This window comes from Cupressus sempervirens, chromosome 8 (assembly GCF_028749045.1).
Source record: "Cupressus sempervirens isolate cs-2001-9-10 chromosome 8, ASM2874904v1, whole genome shotgun sequence".
NCBI classification, from domain to species: domain Eukaryota; kingdom Viridiplantae; phylum Streptophyta; class Pinopsida; order Cupressales; family Cupressaceae; genus Cupressus; species Cupressus sempervirens.
The window spans coordinates 50,632,895-50,638,894 of NC_143125.1; positions in this window are offsets into that span (position 1 = coordinate 50,632,895).

Below are 6,000 nucleotides of genomic sequence, written 5' to 3' on the forward strand. Positions count from 1 at the left end.
TTACAATACACCATGGATTTGTTATGTTGCACTGTAATTTGATCTAATGACTATATCACTGTACCTGAGCTTCAATTGTCAAGTAATAACATTCTGTCTGCTTTAATTTATGTAGATTATATTTGCCGGATATCTTGAATTTGCAAGGGAGTAAATTAAAAGGTGTCAGTGGCTCAAACAAGAGATTTTAATTTGGGCTCTCTTGTAAGAATAATATCTCACAATGTTATCGTTTAATATTATGATTGAATAACGGTGTTGCGATCTTACCTAGTCTCAAAATTTTAATTATATTTTTGATGAAGATATTTATCCCAAACAAATGCAACAAATAAATATTTTTTGGGCACATTTTGATAATGAGGCCAATATCAGTAAAACTATAATAGTGCCTTCAACTATCACCACATGATAGGATGTTCGCCCATTTAATTCAATTATCTATGAATGCCTTTATTCATAATCTCAAGAATATTAGTAACAGTAGCCCGTGGATTTAAAAACTGCATGACAATAGGCTTGTTAATGGGCCCAACGGGTTAATCAGTTCACATTTGAAGAGTGCGTTGTGAAAGAAAAGTAGGTAAAAGTGAATTTTGAAGCGGGGTGTTTGGTCAAGGATTTGAAGGGTAGTGCGTTTGCACGGAACATGCGAAAATTGGCTATAGGAACTAATAATTTTGCAGATGAGAGGCATTCTTGGGTATAACAATGGTGAAAAGATTAGCCTTATAACAAATGCAACCATCGAAGGCAATGTAGAGGACTTGTGTATTGACAGACTTGTGATGCTGATTTCAAATGTGTTTATCAATGTTGAAAAAATTTAAAGCATAGATGTCCAACATGGCCAGTGATGTTGGATGATGGACACCCTTGTTCTTCTAGATGCAAGGGAAGAATATACTGTTGATTTGAACTCAAAGCAAGTTGATATACTTACGTGCTTTAATGAACCAACATTTACTTAGTGATGATTGATATTGTGTGAGGTGGAATGAAACTGTGGGAAGCTTTCCTTAATCTTCACGCTTTCAAAGATGATTTTGAGATTGAGAGGTTGTGGTGTTTTCAACTGTAGAGAGAAATGTGGCCCAGCTTATCTTAGCATATGGCGATGGTTGTGATTGCCTTTTGAGGCAAGGTTTTGCAGAGTATTTTAAAAATATCTTTGAGGCAAGGTTTTGCAAGAGTATTTTAAGAATATCTTTGCTTTCGAGGATGTAGAGTTCCTCCACAAAGTCTCAATTGTTCTTGGAGATGACCACTTATTGGCGTAAGGGAGATACAAGAGCAACATTGAAATTGCATGTAGGTTCTTGGGATGGTGTTTGGAGATGGGAACATGTACAAATACTCGAAGGTTGGTGACGGAGCATGTTGGAGGTTAGTGAATATTATTCTAAGGGCTCGAATTGGATTTGGGTTGGTGTCGAGGAAGGAAGATAGGTTGTAAGTTGGAGACAGTGATGCCCCCCATTCACCCATTTCTACCATGGAATGTTCATGGAGATAGGAAGGTGCGACAAACATCGGGTGGCCTAGGATTAAACGACCTTAAAGACTATTTGTAGATTAAGGAGATTAGAGCTTGTAGAGGGGAGGTATCCTTTGTCTCGGAGAATCCCAAGCAATATAGGGGTCGTCTTGGGGACGCGGAAAAATCAAGAGGCATGAAGTGGGCTCTTCTTGTCAGTCAAAATGATTGTACACATTGAGGGCTTGTTCGTATTGAGCATTTTGGTTTCGTAAAGGTATATTTGCATGTCTGCACCTCGTCTGTTCTCAGGTGGTAGTAGATTGTTTGATTGGGCAGTGAACTATTACTTGTGCTCTTCGTGTGATGGTGTTTTGGATTGTAGAGGACCCACAGATGTCTTAGAGGACCCATAGATGTCTTGGAAAATCACATTGTAAATCTAATACTTGATTTTTTATGTAATACATTATATTAATTAATTAAGAAAAAATGCATGACAACTCACGGGTAGAAGCGTTTGCTTGAGGTTGTGGGTAGTTCTCCATGGTCTTAGGTTTGAATATGCTCCCAGATTTAAGAGGCGAGACGATTTGCATGCAGACAATCTCATCTGTGGGATGATTAGTTTTGCCCTAACTCGTGTAGATACCCAAGATATGGGCTGTTGGGCGTTGGGCTAGGTCATAGAAATAACTCCTACGCAAACAAAAAAGCCATGCATAACAATATTAGTTGCATTTTTTTAAAAGTAGGTACTTTGGGACTTGATTTTCTAGCATCTATCCGATCGAGCATAAGTTGTAATTAGAAATTATGTGCTATACGTATTGGGTATTACAAGAAGTTGTGAATATATCTGAAATTTTCCACTAGGGGAGAGGACCCAATAGTTGAGCACCCTAATTTTTATACAGTAGCTTACTTGGCATGTCCCCTACCTGTGACTAAGGTTTCAAGACCACATCATCATATATGATGCCACATCAACATGCTTTTTGTTTCAAGACCACATCATCATATATGATGCCACATCAACATGTTTTTTGTCAAGCTGTTCAAAACAGTCCAAACAAAAGCAAGACCAATCGTAGTGCATTAGAGACCCCATACTGATGCTCGTCACACAATGCTTATTTTCACTAGTAAATTTAGGCCTAATTTGCGACGCAAAAAGGTCTCAATTTTGACACAAGTTGGTCGCTAAAGCCACCAAAGTCATTGTCCGACAAATTTGGTCAATTTTTCGCCACATTCATTGCACGTCGAAATTTCGACTACATAAATGTCGATTTATCGACACAAATTTCATCCATTTCTCTATCCAGCCTAAACTGTTATTTTCCCAATTTCGACGTAAACTTGCCCAATTTTGAGTCGAAATTTCGATGAAAAACCCTTTTCTTTCGACGCCGGAGCCATACTCATGACGTAAATGTTGCCAGTTTGGTGTCTCAATTGCGACGAAGATTGGTCGCAATTGAGACCAACATATGTCGCAATTGAGATGCGCTGTCCCATTTTAAAAAAAAGCTTTGCTCTCATAGGAGCGTTGAAAACTGCACAAAACTTGATTATAAAGCGTAATTGCTTGATGCATGAGAGTCAAGGTATCATGCACATTTCTTCCTCCACACCATTGTTTCGTTCGTCAAATGATTTATTTTATACAAAACAATGGGAAGGAGGAAGAAATGTGCACGATATCCTGTTTCCACCAAGCAATTATGCTTTACAACTCAAATTTTGTGGAGTTTAGAAGGCTCCTATGAGAGCAAAGGCTTTGCAATAATTGGCACAGCGCGTCTAAATTTTGGTTCCTGCAAGGAAGAATAAAATTAGGAAATAATTATTTATCAGGAATGAAAGCCAATAATTTCATCTATTTTTCAAACAGATAAACGTGACAAAAAAACTTACAGTCCCGATCACATCATCATAAGAGCGCATATATAACTATAACTATAACTGTCTAAAACCAACATAATTTACAAATATCTACAATTCAAATATTATCCCTTGATGTTTTCTTTAATAATGCTCCAATGCCTTAAGGCATTCAGTTAGAAACTTCAAAATTAATGCTATCAAGTTAGATGTCGTTTCATAGCCACCAAGGATAAGGTCCATAATAAGATTCAATATCTCTTCATCCATAATGTATATTAATGCTATCAAGTTAGTTGTTATATTAATAAGATTCAATATCTCTTCATCAATATACCTCTAGTTCTCGATGGAGACGTGCTCCAATCAATAGGAAACGTCATCATGAAGCAGGAGGTGAGGTTGAAGGATTTTATGGAGGCATTTGGAAGTTAATTACAGAGGAAGAGATTTTAGCCTAGAAGAAGTTGTAGCCAAAAGAATCACTAGAATGATTGATTGTTACATTAGAATTATCTTCATTTAACATTAAAGCTGCATGCATATTGGAATGGCTGACACCATCATTAAGTGCATTTGATGATAGCACATTTGTTTAGGATATACATAGAGAATGTCAAGAGTGTTGTTGACAACTTTTGTATTTCTTTTGGCTTTAACATTGATGACTGCGTTCCAACTGTTTTGGGCTAATATTTGCTTCACAAATGGCCGATGTATATGAATCTTGTGCCAATAGAATGACTTTTGTTGAAGTTAACCATAATGTATACATAGATTTGTAATCATTATAGTCAGGATGACAACTGTTGCAGTTCACTTGCCCATTGAAGAGTTGATTTTTTTATGACGACACAACAAAATGTTCTGAATCATAGATTGCTTATCCTAAAAATCTTTCATCATCCTCCGAAACTGATCAATAATAATGCAATATATTGTAGTATTAATTGTTTAAATTATTCCTGCAAATGAGGAACTTAATATAATTTGATTGAGCAACCTTACATTTTGTACGTTGCCATTTTGTATTATACCTCAAACAAAAAAATGATGGTGCCATGTGATCAAGACAACAAAAATCTCTATGGAATGTACAAACATTGGCACTAGACTTCTTCTCCATCTACGAGGCATTCAATGCTGGAGACAGAACCTTGTATCTACTCCACAAATAATGTGCTTACTAAAGTTGCTGTGGCAGAAAGTTCTCATAGGTTAGTTCTAATCAGGTCTGGTGAATAATATGTGAAAACATCAATACAACCAAGGCACTAATTTTGCCCCATTTTCCTCATGTATGAGAGCCTTGAAGAGAAGCTCGGATAAAAAGAAATTAGTCGTATGGATTAACTTAATAATAGCAAAACTAAAGAGAAAAATTGTTGGCGGTGAACTACTTAAGCTGCAAATACAAGAAAAAGACTGGTCACAATGTATGGGCTATCCTAAGTCGCAGAAATGGTCATAGTACAGTGAAGTTCACAGTTTCAATTAATCTAATTTGTAATTAAAAAGAAATTTCACTGTATGGAAATATGAGGGCTTCTTTTACAAACTTTTTTTCATTTGTAAGAATTTTAAGAAACTTTTTTTGTCAAATTTTAAACCAAAAGGATTGCATTGAGCTAATGTTTGAAACTCTACCAAGAGGAAATTGAACTAAGGCATCCAAATCTTAACACACTATATTATAACAATTTCATAGTTAAGAGTTGTCCTTGTAGACAACATCCAAATCTTATCTGGTGGGTGCCTCTCATATTAAATTTTAAAATTATTTTTTTCTAGTTCAACATGGAATGACCTTTCATGTTGGTTAGTCTACTAATCCTAACTCATCTCATCTAGGTCATATCAGATCTTGATAAAGGCTAGTTTGCAACAATTTAACTTCTAATGGCTAGTTTGTAAAAGTAGTTAAAATAACTTGTTAGTAATACAATTATCTTCATAAGGAGGTCTAATTTGCATTCTCAGTACAACACTCACCCAAATATGCTTTCAAAAGGTATTTAAACAACAATTAGATCTTGACAAAATTAGATATGAAAGTGGAAATGATAATCAGGTCATGTACCTCTTCTTCATCTCGTTTGCGCTTGTTTTCCTTAACCTTTTTGTGAAGATTTGCAATGTACTTATCAAATATCTCCCGACAGAAGCTTTCATCACTAATTGCCCTGAATATTCATATCCAATATATTTATAGCTACTACTAGTGTAAGGTACATGATAACTACCTTTAATTACTCACAATAAGATTAATTCTTGATAGTGGCTCTTTTACCTGTATGCTTCCGCATCTTTGAGAAAAGGTATGCAATCCTCCCATTCTGAGGAAGCAACAATTTCCTGAAATGGAAAAACAATATATAACTAATTTATCGTTACATAAATAGAAATTCATTTATGATAAGAATAGAAATTCATTCATATTCAGGATTTTTAATGTACAAAACTCTGTGAAATTTTACTCCAGGTGTAAAAGTAGTAGAGGAAAAAGAGACTGCATTAGAAGGATTTTTTCCAAAATGAATAATGTAAACCTTCAGAGAATAAAGCAAAGCCGTGAAATCATCTGCCAGCCTTTCCCTCCTTTTTGCTTCTTTCTCTTCCTTTTCCTTTACTTGTTC